Below are 17,017 nucleotides of genomic sequence, written 5' to 3'. Positions count from 1 at the left end.
CAGCCCCTTTGCAAGAACAATGCACAAGCAAGGAACCTCATTGATTTGAATACTTACATGCTGAATAAATCAGATACAAAAGAAATTATTGAAAAAGGAAAAAAAAAACCTTGAACCTGCGGTGCCACGCTCAGTCTCACACTGTCACTATGGTAACAGCATAATTACGGAATGTGCAATATCACTGACAGCAAGACTGGGCTGAAATTAATTTCTGATTGTGATTGAATTCCAGCATTTCACAAATGAGTTGATGAGCTTGAGATGGGACGGATTCTGTTGAAATGGTTCGGACAGATAAACCAAGCTGTGGTCACAGTTGATTTTTGTCCATTGTGTTTCTTTGTCAGATTCAATCCTATACAAGATTCCAGTGAATGACAATCCATCCACATCTTGTGCCGATGTCTATGTAGGAGCAAGCTTGGTTTGCATATTTTCTAAGCAGCCATATACCAGCAGTTTTCATCAAATCAGTTCAACCATAATCTTTTCAATCATCTATGCCTAGCAAGTTGAATGAAGAGTAAGGATTACCAAACCTTTGCAAACGTACACAGCACGTAATAACTGGTAAAATTCACAATGCCTAAATTATTATTTCCATATCTGATGAGATGATCTGTACTTTCATCATCTTCTCGGTAGACAGAGGAGAGCGGTTTGCGTTTTGCAAAGTCCCAATCGCTCCTAGTGTGATGATTTCCTCTGTAATCCAGCAATTTTCACAATCCGGATTATCTTATCATCTCCCCTCTGATAAACAGAAACAAAATAAAGTCAGATTTCATTTACACTATCCAGAAATAATCACTTGCCACCCTGGGGGATCTCTCGCTGTGTATCCGAGTTCATGCCCTAGTTAGCCACACACTGTTATACCTCTAAACTTCCATTTCCTTTCTGTCTAAACAGCTCTGACCTGATGAACTGGGGGATTTGAACGATTTCGCTCAATCAAGGTGGGACAAATCACTGGCAAATCTCCTCACGTTGCTTTTTTTTCCTCCCGTTTTACTGTTTGCCAAATAAAACTTCACACTGATTCGCACAGTTCATCCAGTTCAGTGGGTTGTAGTGGCGAAAAATGACATTGTGCAATGAGATTACAGCATGCACGGATTGCAGGGTTTGCAAACTTCCAGGTTTGAATGCCCCCTGATGAATAGTACTCCAGCATCAAAACTACCAACCACATTTTCTGTCTCTCCTGCAATCAGGGCATTGATTGCAGGACAATGGATGTGTTTGATTGAGACATAATCAGACACTTCACTAATTTAACTTCAAAGGACAATCAACAGCTAGCAGAAGTGAGGTTAAAATCACACGGTAGTTGAGGTTCTTTTTTTCTAATAGGTCAACGCAGTCGCTGTCCCGCAGGGTATTGTGGTCATATTAGATCTTGTGAAATTGATTTAATAGTAGATGCGTTTCTGTACAATTGAACACAATTCCACGATAACTGAAGTTGTTTCATGCTGAGTTAATAAGAGCTTGCTGTAATCACCGCTCCAGACATGCTCTCTACTCCTGTCAGCATTGAGGAGGCATGGAGGAAAATATTGTGAGCGAGCGTGAAAGGTTATGGGCATGTTCATTCATTCATTCATTCATTCAGCCTATCCCAGCATGCACTGAGACACCCTGAACAGGTCACCAGTCCATCACAGGGTGAAAACAGACAGACAGACACTCCCATTCATTCCTATGGGTAATTTAGACTCTCAGATCCACCAGACTATGGGAGGAAAACCATGCAAACTCCACACAGAAAGGAGCGGGAATCGAACCCACAACCTTCTTGGCTGTGAGGCCACAGTGCACAGTGATAAGGGTATGTCGGGTTTTTTTTCTTTTCTTGATGATGACACGAGCTGCATTGTCATCATCAAGCGGCGAGATAGCTGTAATCATTATCACAGAGAAATTCCTCAAAGACACTCTACAGATAGATCTTAATCAGTGAACACTGATGACGTTATATATTTATTTTGTAAATATTCAAATTGGCCTTGAATCAAGGAGCACTTGGCAACTTCTAATCAGCCCAGTGTGTCTGTAACCTCCAGAAATTAGCCTGGGCTAATTATCGCCTAAAAGCTTTAATTTGTTTTGCAACAATTCCAGGGCTGTGTGCATACAAAATGGAGTGGCTCACCAGAGACTGTCTCATTCACAACTCCTTTGCTCATTTTTTTTTTTTTGCGTTGTTGTGGAAGAGGAGGAGGCTCCCTATGGACCTTTCTATCACTACCTACAAGCGCTCGCTCCGACCAGCCACAAAATACAGCAACAGCTTGTAGGTAATTGATCAGGCAAGTGAACTGTAAAATATTCATTTTCTACTTCAACAGCCAGATAAATCTCTAGGGAGGGTTTGGGGAGGACGCTGGTGGAAATATTGCTTATGCACCACGAGGTAGGAGCTGCAGCAGCACGATGGTGAGGGGCAGATAAGAAGGGGAGCGTCGCCGGGTTGGGTGTAGCTGCCAGTGATGGCCAGTCATGCAATTCCCTGCTTGGCTTTAGACCAAGAAGCCAAATCCCTCTCTACATCCCTGGATTTCATGCTGCAGAGCTGAAGGGAGCTTGGTCTGCAACCTCCATGACTGGGAGGCTAAAGACCTGATTTCCCCCAGTCTGCCTGACCTGTTTTTGTGTATTGTAGCATCAAACACACACACGCGCACACACACACACACACACATAGCCTCTTCAATTCACCAATTGTGAGTGTGTGATTGACACTTAAGCATAGGAGAAAACAGCAATTTCCAAGGCATCTTTGTAAAGACACACCCCCTTTTGAGATGTCAATGGAACATATCAATGAGGCAGCCTGAAACAGATGAGATACGATCCATATCAATCAGAAAAGCCATATTGCGAAAAGGTTCAAAGTCGCGAAGGTGAAAGGTTATTTAAAAAAATGTATTTTCTGAGAAGTGGATTGATCCATCCTGCAGCTGTATTTAGTCATTTGATTGATCAAGAGCGAAGGCGTCTAAAATGTGATGTGAGGCTCATGTGCATTCTGATTAGATGACCTTACACTGCATCTGCCGGCATGCAGCTTGGGTTTGACCTTCACTCTTCACACACATACGTGCATGCATGCACGCACACACACACAAACACAAACATAGAGTTTATGGAAAATACATGGTCTCAGTCTCGCTCCATCTTTGTACCCTATGCTTCATATTTATATATTTAGATTATGAGAGACCCTTCAAACATTTTCATATCACAGATCCTCCATCTGATTAGATTTAGTCCCAGACACAAATACAGGAATATTTTTGTTGCTAATTTAGTATTCAGTTGTAGAACTGTCTGCACTGTAAGTGGGGAGACAATAGTTGTAAGAATGAAAGCAGATTGTAATTTGTGTAAAACATTTCTTTGAGTCAGAGTTGCTCTGGAGGCAGAAATAATCTCATTGGTTGAGTTAAACCTCAGTGGGCGGAGCCAAAGAACCACAGTTTTTCAGAGCGCAAGTTAGCTAACTGGCAAAGAAGGAACTCTGGTCAAAAATGAGAAATATAAATGCCAATGACATCTTCTTTCATTCATTCATGACCATGGCATTCATGATGTTAGAAGGTAAGCAGGCTAGCTAACTAGCTTACCTAGATACCTATAGGCTAGTATTTTCTAGTTTGGACTTGGAAGGTGAGCTAGCTAGGCTAACTAGCTAACCTAGATAAGTTAGTGTGACTACATTGCATTTTTTCAGTGAGTAGCAGGAGCACTAAGCTTCATAATATTAGCTTCCTCCTCTCTTACCCCTTGCTTTTTTCACTATGTCTAGTGCCTAAACTACGCTGCATGTAACAGCTGCGTTAATGTACCATGTAGGATACTTGTCACTTTTTTTTTTTTTGAGTGTAGGCCTTCTGTCACAAAATAGAAGGCAGCAGCTATCCATAAATAACCTCATATCATTTATTTCAGTGACATTGGTTTATGTATCCTCTATTTCGTTTACTGACATGGTGATAAATGACGATAACAAGCAAAATCTTGGCATTTATATACATTTATACGCAACAGACCGATGCGTGTACGTTACTTAACCAGAAAAACTGTGGTTCTTTGGCTCCACCCATTGAGGTTTAACTCAACCAATGAGATTATTTCTGCCTCCAGAGCAGCTCTGCCTGTGATAAATGTTTGTAGAACTAAAACTCTGAAACCTATTCAATAGTCATTCTTATATGTCTAATTGGAATAACTAACAAAGTGAGATTAAACTATGCCTCATTCTGCTGGGGACCCCCTGGACCCTCCTCAAGGACCCCTGGATGTTCCCACACCCCACTTTGAGAACCACTGCCTTAGACGACCCTCCTTTCTGTCAGTCGGTTATATTACATTATTAATCCATAGCGTCTCAATAGCCTTTTCCCATAACTGGTGTTACTGGGACTGGGTGGTCCTCACTGTGTTCAGACACGTTTCAGCTTTTATTGCCGCCCATGAAGTGCTTTGGTAAACACTTTATAGGCTGCTAAAAGAGGAAGAAATACCCAACTCACAACACTAGATCAGTGTGTTTGTAATTAAGTAGTTAGAAATCAAAGCAATATGTGGAATGATTAATATTTAATAACATGGAGTTTTTATGGCTTGGTTAATTGAATACCTTATCTTTATTATGCAGATGCTTCATAAATATGAAATATTACACATTACAGATAGCTGCTCTTGAAAACCTCGCTGAAGCATTTAGAAATATAATTAAGCTTAGGGAAAATAAACCCGGGATTTTTTCGTCTTTGCAATTTTTTTTTTCTCAGAAAGCTTTATCTAAAATGAACCTACATCAACAAAATAACAAATAGCTCTGTGGGCAGAGTACTTGGATTGAATTTAACTTTAACCCTCCCCTGCTAACTCATTTGAGTTGTATGCTATTGCTTCCCCCCCCCCTTCAAAAAATTTACTTTGTCTTTTTATTATTTAAAGATCAATGTAAGCTCTCTGAGAGGGTTGATTAATCTTGGGATTACCTCTGAGCTCAGCCATTGAATATTTCAATATAAAATGTAATCTTCTCATTGTTTGGTGCCCTCTGGTCAGAGCAGGCACGCGGGATTTGAATAGTCCAACACTGATCGTCTGCAGTGGATTACAAAAAGCCAAGCAAGAGTATTAAAACTCGGGGCCCTTTGAATGGTATGTTAACATGAAAATGGAGTAACACAATGTGTCATAATTAAAATAAACTCTTACCTAGCATTGTACAATGATATGGAGTATCGAATCATATGAAGCATTTCTGAGGATGATATCTATATTCTTTTTTAAGATTTATTTTTGGCATTTTATGCTTTATTCGACAGAGTTACTGAGAGAGAGACAGGAAGGTATGGGAGAGAGAGAGGAGAGGACATGCAGCAAATGACCACGGGTCGGATTCGAACCCGGGTCGCTGCGGGAAGGACTGAGTCTTATGGTACGCGCTCTACATGGTGAGCCACCATCAAAGATGCCAAAAGTCATTCACCATCTTTACATTTGACCATTCTCATGCCAAATAAAAATCCAAAACATGACAAGCATTCAGTGCTTCCTGCAGGATTGTATTGCCTTTATTGTGGAAAAGCCTCTGAAAACAGCATTTAGACCATCATGGGACTCTCCATTGAAAGCCACAGAAATTCTTTTGGGTGGGTCAGCAGCTCTTAAGGCAGGGTGAGGCAGGTTTCACTGCAGGTTTTACAGACTGTGACCCCTGAAATTGTTGAGGAAAATCCTCCCACACCACACTGGAATGATTTCTCTGGTCAGCCATCTGGAATAAAAATAATAAAACATATTCAGTCGTTGTGGTCAGGGAGAAACCTCCATCATATCAGAGGTGGACATTCACTGGATGGTCTGAGGTTTAATAAAAGGTCAACATCGGCCCGATATATCAGCCTAATGCTAATGTGAAGATAAAGAACAACAGGAGCTTCTTGTAATTCACAGTGAGAGAGACTGTGCAATAAATGACCACTGAGCGACAGGCCCATGGCTAATGTTCTCATTAAGTGTCTGTGGGCTTTCTCCTGGGCAGTCAGCCATATTTCCTTGGGTTGTGGCAATCCCCTTTGCCACAGCTCCTGCAGGCTCGTGAATGTCAAGCGAAGATGCGCCTCCTGCAGGGATGAGGAGGAGGTCCTCCCACTCATTACGCCCCTCCAACCTGCAGTACAGTGGCCTGTGGTGGGTTTTTGACTGTGCCCTCGCCGATGCCTGAACCCGTGTTTGGAGGCTGCATCTCTGGAGCTCGCTCAGATAGCGGTGAGAGTGGAGGATCAAAGGGGGGAAACCCTGGGACTTGATTATCTATGACGGAGTGATAAAACTCACTCCTCTGTGGCAAGCCACAGGAAAAGCCACAAAACTACCAGCCTAAAGCCTATGTCAGACCACCAGACTTTTCGGATCTTCCTTGACGAGGGCAGTGCAGACTAAACAACTGGTTTTGAATAGTCTTGATGTCTTGAATACTTTGTTGTCCCATCAGAAAGGTATTAGTGTCCCATGGTCAGAGGCTTTTCCACCCTGATAAGAATAAAACTCTGGGGAACACACTGAATATTTGTAATTTGGACATTAAAATGGCCAAATTTAAAGATATTGCATATCGGCACAAAATGGCTAAAAACATCAGCCTTCAAAAACCCATATTTGTCAAACCCTAGTTCACACACATGAAGACGAGGATCACACACTACCCGAGTCTGTCTTTCCAAAACGTTTTCCCATTCATCCAGAACAGTTCACAGTAAATAATTAAAATAGGTGTTCGATCGTTTCTTGCTTCATGGTACAGAAGCTACAGATTACTTTTCCATTACAAATGTACTTTGAAGTGACATTATTAACATCGATGAAGAATTTTGCATGAGACTTTCACTTTATTTGTAATGGCATACTTATGAGCATTGATCCAAGCACACTGCCGTTTTACAGCATTTTATACTATTTACGTTGTCAAATGTGACTTCTCTTCCGCTTCACTCTCTTTTTCTTCCCCCTGTATCTAAACTCCCATTGACTGTTGCCAGGGTCACTCTCAGAATTTAGTTTTGGTGAGTCTTGGATCACTCCGTCCAGACTGGATCGACCAAACCAGACACGTTGGAAAAAATCTTGTCGGGCTCTGACTGGGGAATCTTGAACCTGTTCACACTACAGGATAATCTGACGGTCTGTCAGGATGGTCCAGTTGGGCTTACAATCGGTGTACAAAGTGTGACCTAGTCTTAAAGCTACAATATGCCACTTTTTCCACATTAAAACAGTAAATAAATAGGATATATTATATATTATCTGTCTGTGACCCTGTGTGTTCATGCCTGAACCCTCTTGCATTTGCCTGAAATTGGCTTTTCAATGATACTGGGACTTTTTTTTGGGTGAATACCATTTGCTGTGGCCAGTGGTTGAGGCTGAGGCTAGCAGCCACAGATCAGGAAGTCACAGGAACAACAACAATGGAGGAAAGCAGGAAGAAAAGAAAGAAGAGTGAAGCTAAACGTTCAGTGAAACAGTGAAAATCTTTGCTTTTTTTTTATTGAAAATTGGCTTCTTCAGCGTCTTAAGGCTTTACGGATGCCGCTTACCTCAGCCTCAAGCTAGGCGACAGCTTATCAAGATGAGTGACAGGTGTTGAGGTGGGAACTTGACCAACTGAGGCGGAGAAGGGCGGGACTAACTATACACCGGAGAAAAGTTGCACATTGTAGCTTAAATGCTGTTTGAGCTAGATGGTAGACTATGATCGGAGGGTCTTCTGAGTCTGAAATCGCAGTAAAACAACCGTTGCTTTGCAATGTTTTGTCTGCCCCGCTGTGATCTCTACACCGGCAGGCATACATTTCAGCCTCGGCGTTTTAAAAACCCTCTCAGTCGAGTTAGATGATGACCTCTCTTCCTGGAACAGTGACAGACACCCTGCCCCCCTTTCCCTCCTCTTCCCCATAAGCTGTCATGTCAGTCATTTTGACTCGAGCCCCCTTACGTTCCCCAGAGGGTCCGCTATAATGCGACATGATGGCAGACATTAACCTGGAATTAAATCTAAAAGGTAAGATGGTGACAGGGATTTGCGGCTGTCACAGAAGCTTACAGGCGGGCGCGGTGCATTTTATTTTATTTTATTTTATAGGGAGGGGGGGTAGGGGGGGTGAGGAGGAGGGGGGGGGGGGAGAGAGAAAGAAATGTAATTAACCTCCTCGGTGGGGGAAATTCTATTACAAGCTCCTATTCTGCCATGCAAAGTGTGGTGCGGGGAGATGTCACAGGCCGTCAAGCAGAAAGCCGGGCCTGTCTGCATTTTAAACCAAACTTCCAATTTTCTCCCCCTATCTTTCTTCATTCTCACTGAAGCTGGAAATTGAGTACAGCACACTTATGTGGAGAGGGAGGGAGGGGAATAAAAGGTAAGCTGCATTTCAGGAGTTTAACGAGTTATTTATTCGATCTAAATTAGCCGTATGTTGGTATGGGCAGAAGGAGGGTTGATACAGTATGGCTGTTTGTTCTTTCTTTTTGGAGCCCCCCGGTAATATAATACAGCCTCTGATTGAGTGAACATGTCCACCATTACCTTCCCTTTCAGCCGCAGAAATTAGCAGATGTGTTTAGCATTGTTCTGCTAAGTGCTTTTCACTTTCGTGTCTTTCAGCGTTAGAAGGGAAGCTGAACGCCGAAATGGCAGGGTCTCCACGGAAAGGGAATTTGGTAGGGGGGGGTTAATGGCCTCAAGTAAATTGCAGGCCACATGAGACCCCCCTTTGGTTCTGCTTCCCTGGAGCTTTGACTGACAGCTCCACTGTAGCAATTGTGTCGTCCCCCTGCCAGTTGAGACTGCTTTGGCTCTAGGTGTATGGAGACGGCAACAGAAAGAGGGACTATCTGTGACAAAACCAGCCCTTTGTGCTGCACTCCCTGGCACTTCCCAGGACAGATGTACCATTCACCTCCCAAATTCAGCAGCCATGCCGCAAGTTGTTACCATTGTGAGGATGCAGAGCAACCAGGGATGTAGTGAAAGGTAACTCGCCTAACACCCAGTTTACCCACCTTTTTCTGTGCAGGGATAGAGTTTACCACCTTTGTAGGCTGACATAAATCTGACTGATTGTTGTTTATTATGGTGGTTGTGATGCCTTATGATGATCGCCAACTGGATTTTTGTTGTATGAAATGTGCTACAAATAGGGATGGGATGATAAATCGGAATTCAATATATCGCGATACAAAAATACGTATCGTGGGTCAGAAAAATGGAACGAAGCTCCTCCCGCTTCATTCAATAGCTTTTCATTTTTTTAAAACTAGCTTGGCTCCTTCCTCGCTGTTTAAAAGCGGTACTCACCTCCTCCCATTCCTGAAAAAATGTGTCGTAATATCGGAATCAATGAAGCGAGCAAGTAAACTTGAACTAGTAAACTTGCCACCTGCCTCTTCACTTGTCATTGTGGGACTTGTAAACTTCAGCAGGAGAAAGTTCTGGCAAAGTGAGACTGGTAACCGTGGAAACTATTCTGTAGGTACGTTTAGCTTAGCTATTAGCCTTTATGTACGGTGCTTTGCAATGTTTGTCCTTGGTAGACCTCCAGCAGTGGCTATTTGCCTTGTGTTATTTACAAATGTGTTGCGGTTTATGTCGCCCTCTAATAGTCAGAAAATTTTGCTTGTTGCAGCTTTAAATTGTTAAATTAGATTTGTGTCTCAGAAATAAACATAATCCTGCACAGTCATACTTTGTTGTCATTGAACTTTTATTTATTACATCATATCGTGGTTGTATTGAATCGTGAACCCCATATCGCGTATCAAATCGTATTGTGAGATAAGCATATCGTCCCATCCCTAGCTATAAATAAAATTTGATTTGATCACTAACAACAACACTGTTTAAAAGTAATATTACTGAATCCCTATTAAAACATGTTTATATGATTTAGCTGCAGATTTGGTTTCTATAAAATACCTTTTAGCCCCAAATACTGATCCACAATCAATACTGAGGAGTGGTGTAGTGGTGGGGGCCAAAGGCGCTGAAACTGTAATTTTCCACTTTGGTCTGGAACCCCTGAATCCAATTGATTCACATAAGAAAGTGAGAAAAATAGTAAGAAAGCAAAAAAAAGGAAAATACATATACAGGGATAAACAGGCTTTAAAATGTAAAGAAAGCTCATTTGTTTTGTGATGTGTGTATGTGGGTGTGTATAAGTGTGTATGTGTGTGTTTGAGTGGATAGCGAAGCGGCTCGGACGGGTAGCATCTGCATAGCTGTCCCACCTCTATTTATGCAGTTATGAGACTAGATGTGAACGTAAACCGCATTAGACTTTTCCCCCGACCAAGGAAATATCCTCGGTGTCAGCCTGCATTCTGTCAGTGTTCTCAGTGATTGCTTCCTACGTTTCATTATGCTAAACGTGGCTTTTTACACATCGCGAGGAGCATTTCATAGGGAGGACGGCCAGGAGACGCATCCTGGGACCGTCTGAGTGCGCCAAGCATGAACAGAACGCCCACCGCCCCCCGCCCCCCCCCCCCCCCCAGCCAGCTGCTTATTGTGAACAGGTTTTTAAAAGCTTGTGACAGGGTGAGCCGCGAACAGCCAGACAGCCACATCATCCTCAATCCTCTCCCCGCAATTCCAGTGGTTCAACAAGGCTCCAGACAAAGCCTCCGAGATCAGTTTGGCAACGGAACACTCCGAACGTATCTGCATTCTAAACCTGTTGTAGGAAATCCCCCCTCGGCTAGATTAAGCCGCACAATAAAACAACACAAAAGAGCAAGGCAGTAAATTAGTTCAATCAGCTTAGAGTGCATCTATTGCTAGTGTCATAATGACACAATTAAGTATGGAAATGTAGGCCAGCGCTTAAATTCAATCGGAGGGTCTGTAAATATACCGCCGTTAGAATTGGCTGTCGAATTCCCCCTAAAGGCCACATTACCTAAACGGTGCACGACAAACACCAGGATCTCTCCGCATGATCAAATGTCAAAGCCGAGAGGGAAACGCGCCAGGGAAAAAGCAGGCAGGGTGTCCTGAGGATAGGTCACGTGACCCATTAGCCCTCGGCAACGCAGGAACCCTTCAATCGGAACAGGAATTAAAAGCTGCCAAATTGAAGACCGGACTAATGTCAGGCTATGCCACAGATGCTTCGGAGCAGCCGATGTCTGTCATTTCGCAGAAACATTTAGGTGGCGGAGGGGGAGGAAGCGAGTCTCTCCCCCGTCGCAATGTGCTCGCCATTTCCAGACAGCAGGTCTTCTGTTTGTACAGGGGGGATACAGGGAATTGCAAATAAAGCCTCTTTTTTTCCCTGCTGCTGACATTTTGTATCTATAGATTTGGAAGGTCATAATTTGAAAGAAATCTGTCAATACGCTTGATGTATTCTTCCTCCTTTTCCTGACTGATAAGCCACCGCCGTAAGATTTTAATTGAATCGCTGCAATGATGGCAGAGGTTTTCAATGTTTTCAACCCGGAAACCAAAAGCGTCCCTTGTCCTGGGACGCAGATTCATCAAAACATGACTATCCTTGTCATGTGGAGACTTGTCAAAAGCAGGTGCTTGGCCCCATTTTTCTTAGAGGAAAATCCTCCCTAAGTAAACATCAGGTTTTGGTGTCAGTCCCTCAGAATCAAAGAGCGAGGGCTTCTTTCTAGAGCCGCCATTTTGCACCAAGAGACGTTCAACAATCATACAGGGAGAAATCCATCGTAGAAGAGGAGAGAGACCAATTTCTCCACTGACAGTAGCTTCAATAGACTAGAATGCAATGCAGCGATATGTTGTGTTCACGCTCCTTCTCTGGGGTTTGTCGAGTGGCATTCTGGGAAATGTAGGAAATCACTAACTGAAGTAGAAGTGGACGAAGCAGGCTGAGGGAAAGTGGGTACGACAAAAAAAGTTAATTATACTAACTCAGTGCACTGAATAATCATAAAGTGATGACACATAACAGTGTAAGAACATCTAAGGAGGGATTTTTCCTTTAACCAGAAACCCAATAAAGAGTTGAAAACAGATTAATAAACAGTACTTCGGTACACATCCTCATTGGAATTAACGAGGCTCGGAAACAATGTTGTTTCTGAGTTGTCGTTTTTGTATGTTTCTTCGTGTTAAATGCTATTTAATGTCATTATACTACGTTTCTTTATGAATTCATTCTCGCCATTGTCAGAGAGAGGAGAGGCCCACAGTAAAGCCCCATGTTGGAATAAGAAGAAAAGCCGCTGTAGGCTGATCTGTTGCTCGGCTCTCCAGTGGAGAGGAGTGGAGGGGCTGCCAGTTTCCTCCGCGAACCCCCCACCAACACAAAAGCGTCAGTGCATGGAGCTGATAACAAATATGCAACGTCAAGCCTTTGATAAACAAACTAGGGCTCTCTCCGCTCTTCATCCCCGCTGGGACGAGCCCTCTTTCTGGGAGACGAGGCTGGAGTGTTTTTTCCACGATAATTTCACCACTACCAGCACCGGCGCTGCCACTCCTCAGCCCCTTTCCAAAACACAAGCCAAATGTACTGTGATAATCCCTCTTTATGAAGACTGAATGCTGAATTGCTTCATTGTAAGCGCGCCCCAATGATACAGATACACCACTTGACAAGTTTTATCCCCAGTGGCCTCAGTGCGTCCTGAGGCAGGGACGCAGTTTAGAAAGCCACCGGGTGACATGGCACACGGAGGTAAAATTTGAATTAGTTGCCGTCATGCCACGCTCATTACCTACAACAGACAAACAAAAAGACAAAGTAGCCCTTCATCGCTGCCCAGCAAGTATTTACTGAATGGCGACGTGCAGGAGGAATCCAAGTTCAGCGTACACCCAAACAAGCACAAGATTCTCACAATATGATATTATGGCACGGTAAAATTTCATATTACAGTGTTGGAAACTGTTTTGAACGTATATCAGAAAGATATTTAAGTTCTGATTTCACAAAATGATGCAGGTAGCAGCTATGGACGACTACAGATGTCATTTGGCACTAGATTTACGTGGGTTTTCAATCATCTATTCAGTGTCAAAATGTTGGGTGACTTAATGGATTCATTGACTATTGATTTGTTATAGCCATTTTTGTTTTTGATCTTTTTGATTTATTTTAAAAAAGAAAATCAATATACGAATCAATTAAAAATATAAAATAAATAGAAACTACCGGCCTCTGGTTGCAATTATTAGATGTATATACACAAGTTTTTTTTTAACTACAATATCATATCTTGTGTGTGCAATAGTAAATAGTACATTTTTGCAGTAACATATAGTCAGCAGACATTATTGGTCTATTTATGGGTGTATTTGGGTCTACAGTAGATACCGTTAACTTTTAACACTGCAGCCGCCGCTGCGGTCTGTGGGACCGTTTTGATATTTCTAATGCATGTAACTCTATTTCAATAAAAAATATGACCCCACCAGTCCATGACTATTCCTAAATATAAAAAAGGTAAGAGAGTAATAATCATTTCTTCCTTGGACCGCCAAGCACGGTCCCAGGGACCGCTATGTCTATAGGCGCGCGCTTCGCTGTTTACTGCCTGAGTTGCCTAGCAACTATACTGTTATTTTATGATATTCTAATATAACCAGCGGGCATTACAATAACATTCATTGAATGAACGAGACCTATTGACTGCATATAGAAAAGGATTAGAATAGAATAAAATTAAATAGCACAGAATAGCTAGAATAGCATAGAACAGAACAGAACAGAATAGAATAGCAGAACATAATAACATAGAATAGAATAGAATAATCGAAAGAACAAAATGGAACCAAAGAAGAGGAGAAATATGACCACGGAGGAGGCATTGGCATTGTTCCACGACCTCAGTGAAGCGGAGTCTGATGGTGAGGAGGTGTTGGTGCCGGTGGAAAACTTCAGTGATGAAGAGGATGATCTGCCGGAGCCAGACAGTTCTGACTCTGACTACGAGCCTCCTCTGCCTCTGAAAAGGAGAGCCCCAAATCCCGCACCCGCTGTGCCACCTGTGCCACAACTTCAAGGTGCAAGCTCTTCATCTGTGCCAGGTAGGTTTATTATGTCTAGCCTATTTATTTGTTTATTTATCTCCCACATAGTGAAACAAAGCGATCTGCTGATGGCCAGACAAAAATGCTGAATGTGGCCCATCCTGCATTGTTTAGGGCTATCAGTTTGAACATAGTAGAAGTAGTTTGAAGTAACCCCAGTTTGAGCATAGCCTTCACGAGAAGAACACCTTGAAGTTTGGCAAGTGACGGCCCCAGCGGCATAATCTCTCCTTCCATTATCGGACATGTCGATCAGATCACATAGAATAGACTATTTGGGTGTACCCACTATCTAATAATAATGGTAAATGTATGAATTACTTATATAAATCAGTGTGGTGGTACAAGTTTGTTCAGTGTTCAATGGCTTACAGCAAACACTCAGATATACACTTAACACATAACAGACACTGAAAGGCAGTCCCATAACACTGCAGGGAGGTAGTGTATTGTGTGTTTGTGTAATGTGTGTCTTCAGATGTTCACTTCTGGGGGGCTCCCCGTCAAAGGTGTGGATCTGGTTGTAGTCGAATCAAGTAGACGAGGAAAAAAAAAAACCTGACCTGTTTAAACAAACAAGGCCATACAAAATACTTTAACATCTGTTTCTCAAGAAAACGCATCAGGTTTTACAGAATGTATAAAAGCTATATTATGATACGTTTCCTATACATAGACCATTACATGCCATACACAAATCATTTCTCAAAAGTGAAATATATAGGCTTTTCAACAGCAGAATTCTCAATGTAACAAAACATAGGCTAAACAAACAATTAACATAACAAAAAGAGGTACTTTCTCACCAATGGAGATCAGTGCTAACAGCCTGAAAACGGTGTTTTTGTTGTCTTATACTCTACACAGCTATTCTGGCCCTTAGTGATCCATTATATAACCTGGGTTACACTTACATAAGAAAAACTTTCTCTGAACATGAAAACTTCATTCCCAGTAGAAAACTTCTATGAGTTGAGAATTGAACCCTGGTCGTCAGAGTTGAAGGTATTGTATCAAGGATATTTTTTAGGAATATTTATGACAGACAAAGCATTTTATTAAAAATATTGTCGCTGTCTAGTGCGACCCCATTCTTCTAGACATTTAGCACAAGGATAACACACTGGTCACACCTACAAACTGATCCTACAGCCCACTCTGCAGTTCGGAAACCAAACTGTACCAATAATCATAGCTTAAAGGGACAGCTGAAACTTCTGGCTTGAAACAGCTTCCTCAGCAGTTGAGAAAGGCCTGATTCAGACCTTCACTTAAGCATTGTGTAGATGATGAATATGTAAATCAAGGCATGTCCACCTTCACATTATCATACATGGAATCTGGAATCTTGGAGCCGCCAAATGGCAGTGAGAGGTAACTGTAACTGAACAACTGGAACTTCAATACCCAGAAATCCTGGAATTATTATTAGGATTGAACTGCACACAGCATGCTTATGCTTACCAACCCGGCCGGTCTGTGATGCTTTATACCAAAGGAAACCAGAGACGAGAGAAAAAGATCTAACGTTGAGTCCAGCTGCTCACTGCTGTTTAGGAGACAGCTTGTATTGCAGTCTTATATTTCAATTTGTCCCTTCCTGTGGGGGGAGAGGTGGCAACACCAGAATTTCATTTGGGCAAACAGGGCGAATCTACAGGTCGCAATTAGTGGGGAGGGGACGCTCTTCTCCTTTGCAGCCCCACTTTGTGATTTAGACAGCTGGATATTTATATAAAAATCTTGCCTGGTGCAGCTTTAAGTCAATTTGCATGCTCCTTCCCTTACACAAACTATACAATGTCTCGCACTCTGGTTGGTTTCCTGACCAAGGCACATGGAGGGTGCTGAGAAATCATTTAAATGTGTCTAAGTTTAACAGCGTTTGATCGTTGAGCTGTGCTGTCTTTTGCGATGATTACAATGATTACAATGATTACAAGGATTACAAGGATTTGCAGAGCCAGATTGCATAGCTGCCATCCCTCCACATGTTACTCCAGGTAACATGCATTTTTTTTTCCCATCCTGGTAATAGGTTCCTTTCAAATGGTGGGAATATCTCAGGCCTATGTCCACAGTCCACACACAGTTGTAGTTAATAGCAATGAGCAGGGGCACCAAAGAATATATAAATACCGATGCACAAAAACACACAATCAATGACAGATTCCATTGCTTTCCAAACATGATAGACCGTCAGGAAAAGACAATATTCCATGAACATTCAATCAGTATGTGATGCAGACATAAGTGTTTGTGCAAAAATTCAATGCAATGAGCAATGCATTTAGAGAGCGGCATATCGGTTAGTTGAGGAGCAGTTATTAAGGAACTCATCTTTTGATATTAAAGTTGTTATGGATATAAAAAAAATTATTTCAGTGATGTTCTATAAGCAAAAATGCAGAATAGCCAAAATCATTTCAGATGTAAAGTATATTTATTACGTTTTTACGCAAGGTCACAGCCGCCCTCTCCATCCTGATAACAGGAAATATATCCTATCCTATCCAATATACTTATCTCACGATATGATTCAATATGCGATATGGGGTTCACAATTCAATACAACCACGATACGATGTAATAAATAAAAGTTCAGTGACAACAAAGTATGACTCTACAGAATTATGTTTTTTTCTGAGTCACAAATCTTTCTAGCAGTGGCATTGGCTGCTAGAATGTAAACAGCAATTTAGAAATGTCATTACAAAGTGCAAATAATATAATTTGGATGGAGAGCTTGTGAAATTGTGATGGTCAAGCGTCTCATTTGTGATTACTACAGCAGAATAAAATGGAGCTAATGTCGCGATTAATTTTTTTGCCCCATGATACGTATTGTCACATTTTTGTATTGCGATATATTGAATTTCAATATATTCTCCCATCCCTAATATGCACAATCAATTCATCCATGTT

The sequence above is a fragment of the Centroberyx gerrardi genome, chromosome 19 (genome assembly GCF_048128805.1).
Source record: "Centroberyx gerrardi isolate f3 chromosome 19, fCenGer3.hap1.cur.20231027, whole genome shotgun sequence".
In the NCBI taxonomy this organism is placed as follows: domain Eukaryota; kingdom Metazoa; phylum Chordata; class Actinopteri; order Beryciformes; family Berycidae; genus Centroberyx; species Centroberyx gerrardi.
Note: the sequence above shows the minus strand (reverse complement) of the source record.